Source organism: Prionailurus viverrinus, chromosome B3 (genome assembly GCF_022837055.1).
Source record: "Prionailurus viverrinus isolate Anna chromosome B3, UM_Priviv_1.0, whole genome shotgun sequence".
NCBI classification, from domain to species: Eukaryota; Metazoa; Chordata; class Mammalia; order Carnivora; family Felidae; genus Prionailurus; species Prionailurus viverrinus.
In genome coordinates, this window is record NC_062566.1 from 41127877 (window position 1) to 41148753 (window position 20877).

General features: G+C 38.2%; 1 protein-coding gene across 10 annotated transcripts in view; it reads right to left on the reverse strand.

The window, feature by feature from the left end:
• Positions 1-20877, reverse strand: part of RNF111 (ring finger protein 111) — a 130444-nt gene that overhangs the window by 95430 nt on the left and 14137 nt on the right. For 4 of the 10 annotated variants that reach the window (XM_047864064.1, XM_047864062.1, XM_047864061.1 and 1 more), the window contains exon 1: positions 4208-4602. The exons of 1 other annotated variant lie outside the window; for it this stretch is intronic. The gene's annotated coding sequence lies outside the window, so the exon portion shown is untranslated. Of the gene's footprint in view, positions 1-1792; positions 1928-3868; positions 4037-4207; positions 4603-20877 lie in introns of those variants that run through there. 5 more of the 10 variants (XM_047864069.1, XM_047864060.1, XM_047864059.1 and 2 more) reach the window with 3 other exon arrangements.

The window sequence follows — 20877 nt, forward strand, 5'->3', positions numbered from 1 at the left end:
CTTATTTATTTTAAAAAATAGAAAAATAGGGGCGCCTGGGTGGCGCAGTCGGTTAAGCGTCCGACTTCAGCCAGGTCACCATCTCGCGGTCCGGGAGTTCGAGCCCCGCGTCAGGCTCTGGGCTGATGGCTCAGAGCCTGGAGCCTGTTTCCGATTCTGTGTCTCCTTCTCTCTCTGCCCCTCCCCCGTTCATGCTCTGTCTCTCTCTGTCCCAAAAATAAATAAACGTTGAAAAAAAAAATTTTAGTAAAAAAAAAATAAATAAAAAATAAAAAATAATACAGTGTTTTATGGCAAATATAATAAATTACTACATTTATTTACCTCATAAATAAAATCTTCATAGAAATATAAACCCACTATCAACATCTAAGTTTAGGTTTCTCAGGGGATGTCCTGATCCAGGAAATAAGAGATTATTTCTATATATAAACAGAAAACTCAAGGATGCCTGGGTGGCTCAATGGGTTGAGTGTCTGACTTCAGCTCGGGTCATGATCTTGTGGTCTGTGAGTTCGAGCCCTGCATCAGGCTCTATGCTGACAGCTCAGAGCCTGGAGCCTGCTTTGGATTCTGTGTCTCCCTCTCTCTCTGCCCCTCCCCCACTCATGCTCTGTTTCTCTCTCTCTCTCTCTGTCTCTCTCTCAAAAATAAATAAATGTTAAAGAAAAAATTAAACAGAAAACTCAAAAGCAAATTGGACTCCCCACTAAAAGGAACCAGGGCTCCTTAGAGATTCCAAGACTGAGACAGGAAAGATGTAAGATGAGCTTGAACTTCTTGTTGTGCCAGAGAGAAAGGAAATACAGTATTCATAAAAAATTATGTATGTCAAAAAACACAGGAGCCAGGGTGGAGAGGCTCTCACTGGACAAACGTGGGATAATTTGAGCATCAAAATAAGTAAAGGCAGTAATGGATTTACAATCCATTGAATAAAACACGAAGTAGATAGGTTCATATTGATAATAGATAAAAGAGTGCTTCTTCCATACAACAGCCTATTGATTAGAGATGGTAGAGTTTGAAATAAGCATTCTGCAACCATCAAAGTAAAGATCAACAGAGGCAAGAATCATCAATGGATGTTTACATAATGTCATTATCATCCCTAACAAAATTAACGTAATTCCTTAATATCTAATATCCTTGATATATGATATCCATTCACATTCATATTTCCCCCAAAGTGTTCCAAAAAGGACTTCCTACAATTGATTTGAGTGAGGATTTAAACAAGGTCAACACATTACATTTGGTTGCTACACATAAAATATTTTTAACATCGTCTGTCAGCAATTATGGAAAAGCCTAACGCACAAACCAAACAACTTACACTTGTAGATTCTCCAGAATCAAACACAATCCAATGCCTTTGCTGTTCCCTTTATCTGCAAGATTCCTCAAAATTATCAGTATGGCTGATTCTTTTTAGTAAATGATCACAACTCATCACCTCTAAAAAGAAGTTAGGCCCTCCCTAACCACTCAATCCACAGTACAGCTCCACTTCCACTCATTCTTCATTACATGGTCTTATTTTCTTCATGGCACTCACCACTACCTCAAACTATTCTGTTTATTATGTTTCCCACAGTAGAATGACAACTCCCTGAAGGCAAAAGGCCTTCCTCACTGGAGACCAAAAACGATACTGAGAACATGAGACATTCAATAAATACATACTGAGTAAGTAATAACTCAGTACACTTATTTAAAATGTAAGCTCAATTTAGTATTTGTTTTTAAACATCTGTAGCTCACTCCACATGTAATGATATGAATTGAATACCTGTAGAAACCTGGGTCAGCTGTTACCAAGAATCGGTGGGATCAGGAAAGAAAGAACAGAGGTGTAAGGCATTCAAATGCAATTCTGGACTTTAACTGAACGATTACAGGTTTCTGAAAGAAAAATTATTCAGGATGATTTAAAGAGCATTACCAGAAATAGAACAAATTTCATCTCTTAGTATCATATGAGAGCTATTAAATCATATATAATATCTACAAGGGGAGAGAAGTATTATCTAGAACAACAAACATGGCTGCCTCCTGGGTTTTTTTTCTTTTTTTTTTTCTCACCTAATATAAACATGAAGGAATTTAACTCTCAGTATAGCACCTCTTTCTAGGAATTGAATCATAATGAATACACCAATAAGTACCAAAAACACCTAACTAAAAATATGAATCATTAAATTGGGACCTAGAGAAACCTCGAAAGCCATCCCACACTTCTCATTTAACAATTGAAAGAGATCAGAAGCCAAGGATGGTTATCAATAAAGTCACCTATCTAATGAATAGCAAGCAAAGCTAGATCTAAAATCCAGATCTCCTATCCCCAGCCTTATACTCTTTCATAAGATAATGTCACCCATAGAATGCTAATGTCAAGTTACAAACATACTTTAATTACTATCATTTTTAATGTTGTCACTTTTTTTCTTCCTATTGAAGTCCTAGCTCACAGAGGGAAAAGTTAAAACAAGACACATATAACTATGCTCTAAGTAAATAAAGCATGTTACAGAAACCCCTCTTTGGCAAAATAATAAAATGTCTAAAAAATTTAATTGGCATGACTCAAGAGTGTTTAATCCCACTTTAAATTTTAAAATGAAAATAACGGGGCACCTGCCTGGTTCAGTTGGTGGAGCATGGGACTCTACCTGGGTGTTCTAAGTTCGAGCCCCACACTGGGTGTAGCAATTACTTAAAAAATAAGTAAAGAGCCACATATATAAGATCCACCATCCCTGTGAACAAGGAGAGAGTCTCCACTCCTCCCAGTTTTTCTTAAAATATTGTTCAGACGAATTCACAAACATCGTCAGCAGCTTTTAGAATACTACTCTGAATCTTAGATGGCAAACAAATGAGCAGGGGAAAAATGTCATGTGTCCAAGGTTAATGAGAAGAAACGGACAAAAGTAAAATAATTCAAGGCTTTAAAAAAAATTAAGGATTGTTTTCAGAGTAAGAGGGCCTCTTTCTCATCCCGTTTTATCTCACAAACACAACCAAAGACTACTGTTTAGTATGAAAAGCAACAGTTTATACTGACATGAAAATACTTACTAAAAAAATATAGTAACAAACCATCAAAATGTAGATCTTCACCATAATAAAGCTGAGTAAAAATAGTATTACAGAACTTCCACGTAATATCGAAATCACATTCTAACGTTTGAAAGCAAACACACACACACACACACACACACACACACACACACACACACACAAAATGGGAAAGCAAATGGGACCTCAGCTTATATTTTCCCCAGGCTGTTCTTTTCAACTAATACAAGAAAATTAAACATAAAAATACCAAGTAAAATAAAGTTTGTATTAAGTCGGGTTCAAAAGCTCAAACAACTATAAAATGAAGTCTATGTCAGCTGGCACCTGACCACTCCAGAGAGTTCTAAATTCATACTGCACATAAATCAAGAAACAGGAAAGCACACAATACAATGGAGTCACCTCACAGTACGAACATGAACAAATTAAATGAACACCCTATATACTTCCTGGTATTTTTAAGCACTAAAACTTGGGACTTGCGTTAAGAAGTATCTGTAAAGATCTATTATAGCCATTTAAAAGCTATGGTGACAAACCTCTATTTCTACAGTACAGAACAGATATTTCCACTACAGCCTTGCCACTGCCTCTGACAAATTACCTAAGGACAATAATAAAATATACAGCTTCTTTTCTAATGACCAAACCAACTCTACACAAAAATCTGACGCGTCTGTATTTCTGCTGTTCCGCGGACGTTTCCTTGATCACATAAGACGGCAACTCCCTAACCGTCAGGGCTGACTTAGCGCCCTCCAACACCCCCGGTGCGGGTTACCTTCATCACTCCATTGTCAAATCGCACTCCCACGCCTCAGTCCTCAGTCCCCCTCCTAGACTCTGGGGAGAGTCCAAAGAGGAAAAGAAATCCCCTCACCCACACTCCCTTACTGTGGGGTGTGGGTGTGTCTGTAGACGAATGCTTTGCTCAAACACAATTAATTCTCCTGCGAAGACCCAGACCCTAAGTCACTATGGAGCCAGCAGTAACCGGCCGGTCGCCGACCCCAGCCTTCCGCGGCCGCAGCCCTTCCTCTTTCTCCCCTCCAGGCCGGCCCCTCCCCCGTTGCGCGCACGCGCGGCCTCCAATCGATCCCCTCCCCCCTAGCCCCCTCACCTTAATCATTAGCTACCCTTTTCCCAGAGTCCGGGAATCACTGGCCCAGGAAGGAAGACAGCAGATGGAAGAGGGGAAGAGGATGCGTCGAGAGCCAGTGATCTGGGCTTTCAGATCTCGGCCTAATAGGCCCCTATAGTCAAGAGCTGCGTCTGTCACCGCCACCAAACCGTACGAGCGGCAGCGCCTGGTTCGGCCCAGTTCACCCGGCCTGGGTTCAGAACGCCTGATTTGATCCCACAAGAACTCCTTCCCTGAAGCTGCGGGCGTTTCTGTGCTGCGCAGACCGAACACCTCGCCACCGTCGCCGCCACTGCTGCTGTTCTCCTGCCGCCGCCGCTGCCGCCGCCTAACCAATCCCTCCTCTACCGAGCGAGCACGACACTCAGGATCTTTACGACAGTTCGGAAAGTGAGGGAGCAGTAGTCTTCAGGCCTCCATTAATATCTGTTTCTGCGCTTGCTCAGATTCATGTTTCTCAATGTCCCGCCCCCTCTTCCTCAGCCCTCCCCCTTTGTACTTGCTTTACGAAGTCTGTTAGCGAAGCCTAACGATTTCATGAAGCTCGTTATTTTATTTTCCTTGGTGATTGTATTCTACATTTAAGCAAAATACTATTTATTGGCTAATTTTTTTCGTAACTGAGAAGTACAATTAACCACAGAATTATTGACTACATTTACAGTACATTTAAACGAAAACACGGTTTACTGTCACACACACAAAATGATACCCAAATCATACTCGCTAATGACATAAAGATCATAGCACCCGGATCTTAGGGTGAATTTGCTTCCAGAATCACATCAAAAGTGGTAACATATCCTGGGAACTGACTGTACAATCACCTACGCCTTCTTAATTATTTTATGAAAATCAGTAGATAGCAATTGCTTCATTACGTGCATTAGGAGGATGTACGGAAGAAGAATACAGGCTTTAGAATCAGTCAGACTTCCTTTCAAATCCTGATGATGCCAATTAACAGCATTCGGATTCATTATACCTTTATAAATCTTTCCAAAAAAAGAAAAGAAAGAAAACGTTAGTTACACTTCAATTTAAAAAGAAAATAAAAGGGCATCTTAAGCAAAAAAAAAATAAAATAAAATTGTTTCTTTACAAAAAGAACATTATTTACCTCAAAGGGTTATTGTGAGATTAAATAAGACAGTTCATATAATGTTGTGAACATTATTTACCAATTAAGTGTTCAATAAACATTAATTCCCTCCCTTTGTTATCAACCTATCTTTCTCAATATGTTTTCTTTTGTTCACTTGTGTTCTCCAGACTGTTGTGTGAAGGAAATATATTAAAATAATAATAATAGTGGCACCTGGGTGACTCAGTCAGTTAAGTACCCAACTTCAGATCAGGTCATGATCTCAAGGTCCCTGGGTTCCAGTCCCACATCGGACTCTCTGTGCAAAGAACCCACTTCAGATCCTCTCTCTCTCTCTCTCTCTCTCTCTCTCTCTCTCTGCCCCTCCACTCATGCTCTCTCCTTCTCTCAAAAATAAATATTTTAAAAAAGAAAAGAAAAGATCACAGGTTTTGTGGGAAAACTGGAAGAGCATTGGAGCAGGAATTTTCCTCAGTCCTCCTATTTTCTTGCTCTAAACATAAAATTCTACCTGGACTATCTTATCTACTGCCATGATTTCAATTGTTATTGACTCATGACTTCTCAAAATCATGTACTTCCAGAACGATATTTCCAGACCTAACCTTTTTTTCAAGCTCTTGACCTGTGCTCTTCAAGGAAGTAGACACTGGCCCCATGTAGCTATTGAGCACTTGAAATGTGGTGAGTATGAATTGAAAAGCACATTAAGTGAAAAATATACATCCAATTCAAAGATACAATACAAAAAATTGTAAAAATCTCAATAATTTTAATATTCATTTCATGTTGAAATAATATCTTGGTTAGATTGGGGTAAATCAGTGTTTCTCAAGCAGGGATGATTTTGTCGTCCCGTCCCCGCCCCCCCCCCCCCCCCGGGGATATTTAGCAATATCTGGAGACATTTTTGGTGTTCACAACTTGGGGGAAGGATGGCTACTGACCTCTACTAACAAGAGTCTTACAATACACAGGACAATCCTCCACAACAAAGAATTTTCTGGCCAAAAATGTCAATAGTACAGTTGAGAAATCCTGGGGCTAAATAAAATATACCACTAAAGTTCATTTCACCTATTTCTTTTACTTTTTAAATATAACTACTATAAGATTTAAAATTACATCTGTAGCTCACATTATACTTCTGTTGGACAGTGTGGACTGATCTAGACCGTATGGCTATTTTACTGGATATGTAATTTCCACTTTAATGTCCCACAGGTATCCCTAACACATCATGTTCAAAATAAATAAAAATAAATAAATGTAGGTATACTGTATTTACACTATAACATGGAAGGAACAGGGTGGTGTAGTAGTGCTCTGAGAACACAAAGATGGAACACCATAGTCAAACCAAGAGGAAGTGATGTGTAAACTAAACTTTGCGACATAAATGAAGACAATCAAATGAAGCAAATAGAACATTCCAGGCAGAAAAGATCAGTACACTAAGGTACAGAAACAGCAAGAAGCAAATTCTCTAATAAGATCTACTGAATGTGTTGTGCAGAGAAACTATTGAGAGATAAGGGAAGAAAAGTAGATAGAAACAGATTAAGTAAGGTTATTTTTGCTAGCATGAGGAATTTGAACTATTTCATACTTAAAACTATGGTAAGCCATTAAAGGAAATCAACCGGAGGAGTAATAATCAGATTGACTATCAGAGATATCATTATATATTCAGAGTAGGGGCTGGATTGGAAAGGGACAAAAATAGAGAGGCGAAGACCAGTTGAACTGGCAAGCAAAAAGTGATGAGGGTGGTGGAAATGAGAATGAGAAGGAAGAGACAGATACAAGAAGAGTAAACAACTGGAGTGAAGGAGAAGGAGAATCTCAGAAGCTTCCAAATTTACAGTAAGCGGTTGGGTGGAAGTGCCATTCAGGAAAAAGAATGGCAAAACCCAACTTTGGGGTATGGAAATTTTGATTGGGGTGGGATGAGAAAGGAGGTTGAAAGGAAATAATTACTTCTTTATTGGGCAAGTTGAGTTTGAGGTGTCTAATATTTAGCCAAAGTGTAGATTCCAGTAAGCTGTTGGATATGTGGGTTTGGAGCTCAGGAAAAGTCTGGGCTGAAGACAGAGTTTTGATAGGAATTAGCTTGTGAGCACTGAAGCAGTAATTTTGATGAGGTCACCCAGAATATCAGTGAAAAGAGACAGATATCTGCGGAAAGGTGATATTTTAAGAGTGGAAGAATGAAGAAGAGTCCCAGAAAAATAAGGATGGGCCAGGACAAAAGCAAAGAAAGAAAAACCCAAACAAATAGGTGGCAGGCCAAGTAAGAAAAAGAGTTTCAATGATGAAGTGGGTGATCAAAGATATGAAATGTCCATTAGTTTGGCAATAAGGAGATCTGTAAACAAGAGTAATCTCAGTAACTGTCATACATTTTAGAACAGAGGTTCTCAACAGGGTTGACTGTGACCCCCAGGGATTGACAATGTCCAAAGATATTTTTTGTTGTCACAATGGGGAAGATGCTGGTGATATCTAATGTCTACAGGTCAGGGACATTGCTAACCATCCTATAATGCACAATACAGCCCCTAAAACAAAGAATTATCTGGCCCAAAATGCCATAATGATCCAGTTGATAAGTCCTGGCTTAGAATGCACTGAACATTGTACATAGACAAGGACCAGTACTTTTTCATGAAAATGGTAAACTGGAAAAAGAAAGATAGACCTATATTTAGCAGGATATGGAGTCAAGAAAGGGAAGGCTTGAATCCTATCAGTAGGCTCAGGGGAGGAGAGTAGCAGAAAAAGAGAAATGAAAGATAATGGAAATATAGGGATGCTCAAAGGAGACAGAGGACATGGGATTTAAAGCTCAGATAGAAGAATTAGCCTTGGATAGAAGGGATATTCCTTTCATTGAAACAAGTGAGGAGAGGGAGGAAAGGATTGCACAAATGAACTAAATTTGTTAGCTTCAGGGGACAAGTCCAGGGCTTGCTCATTGAATGACCTTGATGTCTCTGTGAAACTCTAAGTAAGGTCATCTACTAAGGCAGCAGTTTTGGAAATGGCTGGGTGGAGAGTAATTAGGAGACAGAGATAAAAAATCAGAATAGTCATTAACATGACGGCAGGGCAGACGGTAGGTAGACAACAAATCAAAGGCAGGAAGCCCAGAACAGATAGGGGGACAGGGGTATGACTGAGAGGTCAGGTGCGCCAGGGAAGTTGTATTTAGGGGAATAATGGTAGATTATAGATTATAGAATTGGGAGAGATCCCTCACCTGAATTACATACAGTTTCCTGATTTCTGTGCTTCTGCTCCCACCACAATTATCCCACCACTCCCAGTGCAACCTTCAACCACTCTCGGAGTATGGTAGAAACTGATTGAGACACTAAGTTGCTTAAAATCCTTCAAGGACCTGCCATCACCTACACAATAAAGTCACAAGTCCTTGGCTTGTCAAATCAAGCTCTTCAAAATCCAGATTCCCCAGAGCCATTTCACACCACCCATTCCCACCATCCTATTGCCTGCCCCAGCTTAGACTTTGGTGAACTTCTCAAACTACTTGTAGTTCTCCAGAAAAAAATATAGTGTTCCAGTATCTCCCTGCCTTGGCACCTACTATTCCTTCTGTCTTAAAATATCCTCCCTCTTTCCTCCATATCCTTCATCCCTGCTTTATCTGCTTAGCAAACTCATAAGAGTTTGCTCCCTTGTTCTTACAACAGAGCTAATAATCACTCCTGCTTTTGCGCACTCTTCAATCTTTGTATATACTTCTATTAGAAGTATATTTATATATACCTGTCTTCCCACCCCCCCAAAAAAAACTAAGAATAAAACAAATCATGTCCTCCCTTCAGTAGAAAAATACTGCTCATTAAATATTTACTGAATTTACAGAATAAGGAGATGCGGCTCTCGTCTCTATTTTTGCCACTAAGAAGCTAGAAATCCTTAATCTTAATCAAATCACTTGAAGCCTTCCAAAAATTAATTTTACTCTCCTGTGTAAAGATCACAGCTACCCAGCATATAGTCCAAACCAAATTCCGCTTGTGTGAAACTGCAGCAAAATAAAATTTATCAAATTAGTCTGCATATATGGGCCAGCAGTATCTAACTATCTAGTAGGCAGGAGTTTGAGAAGCTTGCTTTGAACACAAAAATTCTGAGCTGAATTAATGGGTCACTTGCAATAAATGGGAAAAAGGAACAATTTCTACAAATTACCAAAGTCAGAGGGAAAGACTGGTATGCCCACCAACCATCGCATACTTCACAATTACAGAAAGTCTGCAAATGAGAGTAACTGAGTATGTGGTCAGCTTTGAGAGCTCTTCGGAAGAAAATGATGTTTGGAGATTAAATGTAATGAGTTAGGGAGACCTTGGGAACTTGCTGAATATAATTATTTCAATAAATATATTTCCTCAGATGAAAAGGTTTGGGAAGAATTAAAAGGACCTAAGAGATGCACTAGTCAGAATATTTAGCGATTCACAACATTTTACTTTCCAATTAATGTACAAGGATATCACTGAAACTTGAAACAGAAAAGAAAATGTTACAGATTTGACAACACTGCTGATTTGGTTGAGGTAGTACAGGACCTCCTTAAAACTTTATATATAGGGCTGCCTAGGTGGCTCAGCCAGTTTGGTGTCCAACTCCTGATTTTCAGCTCAGGACACGATCCCACAGGCTCAGGAAGAAGCCCTGCAACAGGCTCTGTGATGAGCATGGAAACTTCCTGGGATTCTCTCTCTGTCTCTCTGTCTCTGTCTCTGTCTCTGTCTCTGTCTCTCTCTCTCCCTCTGCCTTTCTCCCCCCGCCCCTTGTGCGCGCACTCTCTCTCTCAAATAAAAACAAATGACTTAATGGGGCGCCTGGGTGGCACAGTCGGTTAAGCGTCCGACTTCAGCCAGGTCACGATCTCGCGGTCCGGGAGTTCGAGCCCCGCGTCGGGCTCTGGGCTGATGGCTCAGAGCCTGGAGCCTGTTTCCTATTCTGTGTCTCCCTCTCTCTCTGCCCCTCCCCCGTTCATGCTCTGTCTCTCTCTGTCCCCAAAATAAATAAACGTTGAAAAAAAAAATTTAAAAACAAATGATTTAAAACTTTGTATATAAATTTTGATTTTAGATTATAAAACACAGACTGTTTAAAGATTATAAATCTTTATTACACATACAGAGGAAGTAAAACACAGAAACAAAGAGAAAATCTTTAGACACAGAACTTCTTTCCTATTACTAACCTACTTTAAAGTCATTTTTTAATCTAATGAAACTATTTTGAAATATAGACTAAAAAGTTGAGGAGTTGGGGTGCCTGAGTGGCTCAGTAAGTTAAGCGTCCAGCTTCAGCTCAGGTCATGATCTCACAGTTTGTGATTTCAAGCCCCACATCAGCTCTCTGCTGACAGCTAGGAGCCTGGAGCCTGCTTTGAATTCTGTGTCTCCCTCACTCTCTGCCCCTCCCCCACTCGTGCACGCATGTGTGCTCTCTCTCTCTCTCTCAAAAATAAATATTTTAAAAAGTTAAAAAAAAAAAAAGAAAATTTGAGGAGTTATTTGGTGGAAGGATAACCTCAAAAGAGTACAATTTTGGTGACTATTTGTAATTTTTAAAGTTTTTCTGACTGCTTTTGGAATGCAGCCTTCAAGACACATTTGAATTACGAAGCACTAATACTATCCATGTGGTTCAGTTTCTGAAAAAGTGAGGCAACAAATTATGGACTAAGAGGGAGGCATAGAATGCCTGAAATTTTGTAGAAATTTCAAGTATCCTGAAATAGTTCTGGATATCTGGCCTAATTCTGGCCAGAAGTTTGAGGCCATCTGGTTCTGTGAAAGTATATTTTCAAATAAAACTATAGGAAAATGAAAGAGAAAGGCACCACCCACCATGGTCATATAGGCCTAGAAACACAACTGAGGTGTCTGAATTGATTGCCAACTGTTCTCAGAACTAGTTTCGTCTGCTAATCCCTAGTATTTATATACTCTTTGTCAAATTGGTCATAAGTTTACCACTGAAGTTTCACATTAATTTAACACTTTTTGGAATGTTTTTGCAATGCTGTTTTTAAAATCCATAATTTCTGGGGGTGCCTGGGTGGCTCAGTGGTTCGAGCATCTGACTCTTGATTTCATCTCAGGCTGTGAGTTCGAGCCCTGCACCTGGCTCTGGGCTGATGGTGCGGAGCCTACTTAAGATTTTTTCTCCCTCTCTCTCTGACCCTCCTGCATGCTCTCTCTCTCTCTCTCTCTATTTCAAAATAAATAAATAAACTTAAAAAAAATAAAATCCATAATTTTTGAAGAACTCACTCCTGTTAGCATTAAAAAATTCACAAGTTTCTGATCATTAAGTTAGGCTACATAATCTCCAACGTCAGAGCTCTAACATTTCACAGTTTGCTTGTAAGATTTATACAAACCCTGCAAATATTACAATTTCAAGTATGATTTACACACTGGAAAATTATTTGCAAATTCAGAACAAGAAGTAAAAATGTTTTTATTTACTTGCTTGCTACTCACAGATCACATAAAGTTTTCTCCAAACATCAAATGTTTCCCCAAACCATACTGCAATTCTTTGTCTAACGTGTACCTTGAATATAATTGTGGGCTATAGGATTACAAACAGAGACTGTGATTTTTTAGTTTTTAGATAACACAGTACATTTGAAATATATAACATATAATGGGGGACTATTCAGAAGTATATAGAAGAAAAAAAAAGAGAAATAAATGAAACTGCCCATGTCATGAAAAGAGATTTTAAAAGTATTTTACACCTTGAATCTGAATGACTATAGTATTCAGTGCTTCTGGTAAGATTTTAACTATTTTCACATTTTATAAAGCATAAGTCATTATTACACTACTGTTTCAGAACATTGGAAAGATTATTTAGAGATTTTAGTTTAATATCTTATTTTGAAATTTGCTCAAAGTTTTTAAGTTTTGAAAATATGAACGGGTCAAAGTTGACGAAGAGCAAACTCTGAAATCTCATTTATTTGGATTATAAGGATAAATAAAATCATTCTACTCTGAAACCTTCAGTCTTTTAGGATTGAGTTAAACTAGGAAAGGGTGCCACCTGCTGAATAAAAACTACTTAAACATGTCAACATTGTTTTTCAGACCATCTAAAGTTCTAGCATTTTTTTCTCAAAGATGTACATTTAAGATGATCTTCCAAACAGGGGTGCTTGGGTAGGTCAATCAGTTAAGCATCTGACCTTTGATTTCAGCTCTGGTCATGATCTCACAGCTTGTGAGATCTAGCCCAGCATGGAGCACTGCGCTGACAGCATGGAGCCTGCTTGGGATTCTCTCTCCTCTCTCTCTCTCTCTCTCTCTCTCTCTCTCCTCTCTCTCTCTCTCTCTCTCTCTCTCTCTCTCTCTCTCAGCCCCTCCCCTGCTTGTGCTCTCTTGGTCTCACTCTCACACTCTGAAAAATAAATAAACATTTTTAAAAAGATGATCTTCAAACAGAAAATCTTCCTTAAAAAATCATTCAACTAAATGTTCTCTCGCAGTAAAAGATAATAGACTGGCCATATGTGTCTACTATCCCTAACATCATCCTGAGAAATTATAAAGGAATCAAAAAACATACAAACTCAGGCACCTGGGTGGCTCAGTCAGTTGGGCTGACGACTCTTGATTTCCACTCAGGTCATGATCTCATGGTTTGTGGGTCTGGACCCACATTGGGCTCTGCACTCACAATGCAGAGCCTGCTTCAGATCCTCTGGCTCCCTCTCTCTTCCCCTCTCCTACACACACACACACACACACACACACACACACAAAATGTTAAAAAAAAAAAAGTACACCCCCCCCCAAAAAAAAAGAAAATGGGAGCAGATTGTTAGCAAGTGAGTTATTCCTCCCAAACATCTGGAAGATAGAAATCAGATAGAGAACTAGTAACTGGCATAGCAGAATGGAAAAATCTATACCACAAAACACTACTAGAAGGGCTACACCAACAAGGGAGCTGATATTCTTACAGAATACACCAGAGGTTACATATATGGGCCCAAAACAAGGGAGGCTGAGAAACAAAATGGAGAAATGAAAGAGAGAGAGAGAGAGAGAGAGAGAGAGAGAGAGAGAGAGAGATGGATGCCTGGCTGGCTCAGTTGGTAGAGCATGTGACTCTTGATGTTGGGGTTGTGAGTTAACGACCGACGTGGATTACTTAAAAATAAAAGAAAGAGATTAATTTTAAGTGTACATGTAGCATGGTCAAAAGTCTCTATGCCTCTGTTAACCATGTAAAAAAATATATGGCATCTAGGCTTTGAAGTTAAAAAACAAGGATGGCAATCCTGAAAAGAAAGAGATTGAACTAGTTGAGGAGAACTAGAGCAGCTGGTATAACAATCTATACTAAATACTTCTAGGCCGTACCTGCCCATACCTGCATAGCAGTAGGCATCACCTTTTTGCACAGACTTTGCATTAGTTTTGCTATACTACATCATTTAAAAATATTTATTGACAAACCAAGATATGCCAGATATTTGAGGGAAAAACTGTAACATAAAAGAGACTAAGATGAACATTTAAAAAAATGACTATAGAGAGTAGGCATAATATAACAAATCAGTGGGAAAATATTTGAAACCTCTAATATCTTCAGAAATTAAAAATGATATTGCATCCTTATGAAAGGAAAGGGATGTTACAAAAAAGCAAGAAAGAATGCTTAGAGATTAAAATGATGGTTTCTGAAACTAAAATTCAATAGAAAAGTTGAAGGATAAAGGCAAGGAAAAGAAACATGAGAGACAAGGTAAGAGTTCTAGAGACCCAATTCTAGAAGTAAAATATCTAATACGAGTTCCAGGAAGGGAGAACAAAGAATATAGAGAAAAGAAATTACAAAAGAAAATAAATACCCAGAGCTGAAGATGAGTTATAAAATTCCAAAATCATTTATTCATTCATCTCTTGATGGATACTCAGATTGTTTTCACCTTTTAGCTACCGTGGATAACGCTGTTATAAACATTCATGTACAAGTAGCTTTTTGAGTCCCTGTTTTCGATTCTTTTGGGTATATCCAAAAGTCGAATTGTTGGGTCATATGGTAATTATAAGATTAGCTCTTTGAAATGCCACCCACTTTTCCATAGTGGGTGGCTGGTGAATTGTACATTCAGCAATATATGAGAGTTTTTGTTTCTCCAAATCCTTGCCAACACTTGTTAACCAGTCTTTTTGATTATAGCCATCCTAGTGAGTAGAAAGTGGCAACTTAGTGTGGTTACACTCTGTTTCATTCCCTTAGTGGTTACCTTAGAAATTATTGTTACCTTTATACCCACCTGGGAAGAATCCATAAATGGTTGAACAACATTTACCACATACACCCCCAGACACATGCACACACATCACTTATGCTATTTTTTGTCATGTATTACAACTGTATAATTTATTTTTTTTTTAATTTTTTTTCAACGTTTATTTATTTTGGGGACAGAGAGAGACAGAGCATGAACAGGGGAGGGGCAGAGAGAGAGGGAGACACAGAATCGGAAAGAGGCTCTAGGCTCTGAGCCATCAGCCCAGAGCCTGATGCGGGGCTCGTACTCACGGACCGCGAGATCGTGACCTGGCTGAAGTCGGACGCTTAACCGACTGCGCCACCCAGGCGCCCCAACAACTGTATCATTTAAATGCCACAGACATTATTATTTTTTCACACCGCTTATTTTCACAATGTGATTTAGACTCATCATCACAATTATCATTTCTTTTGGTCTCCATTGCTTTCTGCACCTTATCTTTCATGCAAGATTTCCTTCTGCATGACAAACAACTTCTAGAACATTCTTTAATGCTTATCTTCTATGGGCAAATCTTTTACTTTCCTTCGAAATTTATTAATTTTGCTTTCATTACTGAAGTATTTCTAGCATGATAACTTTCTCACAGTACTGTGAAGATAACATTTCACTGTCTTTTGAAGCTCTTGTCATTGAGATATCGGTGGTGAGTTTAACTTCAGCTTCTTCAAAGCTAATTCATCTTTTTTTCTGGCTATTTCAACATTTTCCTCTTTGTCTTGATTTATTAAAGTTTCATTGTTACATGCTTAAGTGAGGATTTATTTTTATATATTCTGCTTGGGCTCTGTAAGGTGTCTTGAATTAGTGGATTATCAGCAATCATGTCTTCAAAGGATTGCATCAGATCCATTTCTTCTCCTTTTCTTCTGGGACTCCGATTAAATACGTTAGATCCTCTCACTGTATGTGATATGTTGCTTGTCTTTTATATTGTTTTGTTTATTTTCTAACTGCTCCCAGCTTCATTCTTGATAGTTTATTCTGTAATTTATTCTAGTCACCTAATTCTATCTTAGATTGTGACTAATATACTAAACCATTTAAAAAAATTTTGTATTTCATTTTCATTTCTGGAATTTTGATTTCCTTCCACATCTGCTATGTCACTTTTTTATAGTTTAAAACTCCTTACTAAAATTTTCAAGCTTGATTTTTGTCAATAATCATAGTTGTTGTCCAAATTCTGTGCCTGATAATTAAAATTTCTGGAGTCCCTGTGAATTGTTTTCTTCTGTTTGGTTTTGCTGCTGATTTTAACTCATGGTCCCTTGTCTCTTTGTGTGCTTCTTTGTCGTGTGTGTGTGTGTGTGTGTGTGTGTGTGTGTGTGTGTGTTGGGGGGGGTGCTTCTTCATCTTTAAATGTGTTCAGGACATTGTGCTTGAAATTCTACTTACAGAAATCATCTGAGACCTCTTATGTCTATGTACTATGTTGTTATGTTTATACATGATATAAACTGTACTTTGGAAAACAAAATTAACTTTTAATATTTCATACAGAAGAAAACTCAATGAAGAAATCATTGAGTGCTCTGTTCACTCAGAGCAGAAATCAATGAAATGGGGGAAAAAACAGACAACTTAGAAGAAATGGGTAAATTCCTAGAAACATGCACTGACCCAAACTGAATCATAAAATAAGAAATAAGAACTTACCAATTACTAGCAAGTATATAGAATCAATAAAACAAAAACCTTTCAACAAACAAAATCCAGGACCAGACAGCTTCACAGGTGAAGTCTACCAAATTTCAAAGAACAAGTAATACCAATTCTTCTCCAACTCTTTCAAAAGTAGAAGAGGAAGGAACTCTTCCAAATTCATTTTATGAGGCCAGCATCACCCTGATACCAAAACCAGACAAGGACACCACAAGAAAAGAAAATATAGGCCAATATCTTTGGTGAACATAGAAGCAACAATATTCAATTAAATATCAGCAAATCAAATTCAACAATTCATTAAAAGGTTAGTACACCTTGATCAAGTGGGATTTATTATAGTAATGCAAGGATGGTTTAACATCTGTAAATCTGTCAATGTGATATACCACATTAACAAAAAGAAGGACAAAAATTATATGATCATCTCAATAGATGCAGAAAAGGCATTTGGTAAAATTCAACAACACTTATGATAAAGAACTCCCTACAAAGTGGGAATAGAAGGAATGTGTTTCAACATAATAAAGGCCATAAACAACAAGCCCACACCTATCATCACACTCAGCTGAAAAGCTGGAAGCTTTTCCTCTCAGATCAGGAATAACACAAGGATGCCCACTGTCACCACTCTTGTTCAACATAGTATTGGAAGTCCTAGCCACAGTAATTAGGCAAGAAAAATAAGTAAAAAGCATCTGAATTGGTAAGGAAGAAGTAAAACTGTCACTATTTGCAGATGACATAATACTGTATATAGAAAACCCTAAAGACTCTATCAGAAAACTGTCAGAACTGATAAATGAATTCAGTAATGTTGCAGGATACAAAATCAATACATAAAAATCTGTTGCATTTCTTTTCCTTTTTAAAAATTTTTTTAGTGTTTATTATTGACAGAGAGAGAGAGAGGGAGAGAGAGAGAGACAGAGCATGAGTGGGGGAGGGGCACAGAGAGAGGGAGACACAGAATCTGAAACAGATGTGGGGCTCGAACTCACGGACAGCAAGATCATGACCTGAGCCAAAGTCGGACGCTCAACTGACTGAGCCACCCAGGGCCCCACTGTTGCATTTCTATACACTAATGACAAGCTATCAAAAAATAAATTAAGAAAACAATCCCATTTACAGTTTCATCAAAAAGAATAATATACCTAGGAATAAATTTAACCGAGGAGTTGAAAGATTTGTATACTGAAAACTACAAGAAATTAAGGGAAAAAGTTGAGGAAGATACAAATAAGTGGAAAGATATTTTATGCTCATGGATTGGAAGAACTAGTATTGTTAAAATGTCCATACTATCCAAAGCAATCTACAGATGCAATGCAATCCTGATCAAAATTCTCATGGCATTTTTCACATAAATAGAACAAACAATCCTAAAATTTGTATGGAGTCACAAAAGATCTGGAATAGCCAAAGCAATCTTGAGAAAGAAGAACAAAGTTGGAGGCATATGTGTTCCTTGAACAACATAGGGTTTAAGAACACCAAACCCCCAAGTAGTCTAAAATCCATGTATAACTTTTGACTCCCCAAAAACTTAGCTACTAGTAGCCTACTATTGACCGAAAGTCTTACTGATAATATAATCAATTAACACGTAATGTGTATATGTATTATATGCTGTATTCTTATAATAAAGTAAGCTAGAGAAAAGAAAATGTTATTAAGAAAATCATGAGGAAGATGGGGCGCCTGGGTGGCTTATTTGGTTAAGCATCCAACACTTGATTTCGGCTCAGGTCATGATCTCATGGTTCATGGGATCCTCTCTCCCTCTCTCTCTCTGCCTCTTTCTCTCTCTCTTTCTCTCTCTCTCTCTCAAAATAAATAAATATACTTTTAAAAATCTTTTTAAAAACAGACACATAGATAATTGAACAGAATAGAGAACCCATCTTTTATTTACTTATGTGTGCAAATACTCTCAAACCTATTCTCTAATGGTACTTGTGATAGCTTACATGAGCACAGTAATATCAGGGTAGAAACGTAGATAGATCAACACTTTAGAAAAACAATTAAAAATAAGGGAGGATAGCAAAATGCAGCCTGAAGTAATTATGAGATGACACAAGAAATACATACCATAGAATCCTGGACAATTCTTAGATGTGAGCCACAAATATAGCTTTAGATTCCTTTTGGTCAAAGCCAATAAGTGAATGTAATCAGCTGCAAGATTCATGAACATCAATAAGGTAATATATGTCAGAAGCAGCAGAAATTTTCCTTACATTGAGATCTGAAAAAAACATTACCATTGAAGGGACACCGTGTGACAGTAAACATTCTTAACAACATCCCTATATAAGTATCATAGTGAGTTTCATGAAGGAAAGAGAGCTGAGGTGGTCTATACCACAGTGAGATCCACAATTCTTTACAAAAGAAGGTGAGCGGGGCACCTGGGTGGCTCAGTCAGTTGATTGCCTGAGGCTCAGGTCATGATCTCATGGATAGTGAGCTAGGGCCCTGCATCGGCCTCTGTGCAGACAGCTCAGAGCCTGAAGTCTGCTTCGGATTCTGTGTCTCCCTCTCTCTCTACCCCTTCCCTGCTCACGCTGTCTGTCTGTCTCTCTCTCAAAAATAAATAAACATTAAAAGAAAGAAAGAAAAGTGAGCTTGGGGTTCCTGGCTGGCTCAGTTGGTAGAGCACGCAACATTTTTTTAAATTTTTATTTATTTTTGAGAGACAGAGCGTGAGCAAGGGAGGGGCAGAGAAAGAGGCAGACACAGAATTCTAAGCAGGCTCCAGGCTCTGAGGTGTCAACACAGAGCCTGATGCAGGGCTCGAACTCACAAACCACAATATCATGACCTGAGCCAAAGTCAGACACCCAACCGACTAAGCCACCCAGGTATTCCTAGTATGCGACTCTTAATTTTGGGGTTGTGAGTTCCAGCCCCATGCTGGGTGTAGAGACTACTTAAACAAACACACAAACAAACTTAATAAAAAAAGAAAGGAGGTGAACAGCTTAACTAAAAGTAAACATATGAGAGGGAGGCTGGTATAGAAATCAAAGTGTGAGTCTGGTAATAAACTATCTCATAATCTCTTACTACAAAAACCTTCTGGGAGGTTTAGGGCCATGTGCTCTCTCACCAAGTCAAGACAAGAGCTTTGCAAGAGAGTTCTTCTATAGGAAAAATCTCCTGCATATCATCCCCTCCTGCCCTGTTGGTATGTATAGCTTATCTGAAATCCAAAAGCTAGGTAAGACAAAGACCATGGATTTAAAAATTTTTTTTTCTTTTTACATTCATTTATTTTTGAGAATCAGAGCGAGACAAAGCATGAGCTGGGGAGGAGCAGAGACAGAAGGAGACACAGAATCTGAAGCAGGCTCCAGGCTCTGAGCAAGCAGTCAGCACAGAGCCTCATGCAGGGCTCGAACCCACAAACTGTGAGATCATAACCTGAGCCGAAGTCAGATGCTCAACCAACTGAGCCACCCAGGTGCCCCAAGACCATGGATTTTAGAACGCACTGCTACCAGTCACAAAGAGATCAGTTATTGCATGACATAAAGAAGGGCTACTATTCTAACATTACCATGTACGTGTGGAAAACTGTTATATGTGAGAAGGGTTTCAATAGCTATGTCTTGAGTAATCAAAGATAAGGTTTTTTAGAGAATCAACCCTATAAAAGAAATGAGAGACATATTAAGTTGTGTGATGAATTCATGAATGTTCCCTATACTTTTTTTTTTACTTTTGTCTATGTTTGAAATCTTCCATAATAAAAAACTAAAGACAATATAATTACATTGAATACCTTCAAAGCGATCAATGAAGAAGTAACATTTATTTATGAAAAATAAGAAGTTACAAAACAGAAATAAACAAGAATAGATGGATACATAATTAGAAATTGCATATATAGAAATTTAAATTTAATAATATAATAGAAATTTAATACAAATTTAATTATAAATATAAATATGAATATAAATACAAAATAAATAGAAATAATGTAATAGAAATTTAAAAGAAACCCTCAGGGGCTCCTGATTGGCTTAGTTCTTTGAGCATCTGAGTCTTGATTTCAGCTTAGGTCATGATCCCAGGGTTGTGAATTAAGCCCCACTTCAGGCTCTGTGCTGAGTATGGAGCCTGCTTAAGATTCTCTCTCTTTTCTCTCCCTCTGCCTTTCTCCTGTTTGCTCTGTCTCTCAAAGAGAGAGAGAGAGAAAGAGAGAAATCTGCAAACAACCCAACTGTACGTGAGCAAAGATTTGAATAGATATTTTACAAAAGAAGATATATGAATGGCTGGAACAAGCATATAGAAAGACGCTCAACATATTAGTCATCAGGGAAATGCAAATTAAAACTTCAACAAAATACCCTTTCATACCCACTGGTATGGCTATAATAAAAGAGACAATAACAAGTGTTGGAAAAGATATGAAGAAAAAGAATCTTTATATGTTGCTGATGGATATATAAATGCTACAGCTACTATGGCAGTTTCCTAGAAATTAAACAAATTTAC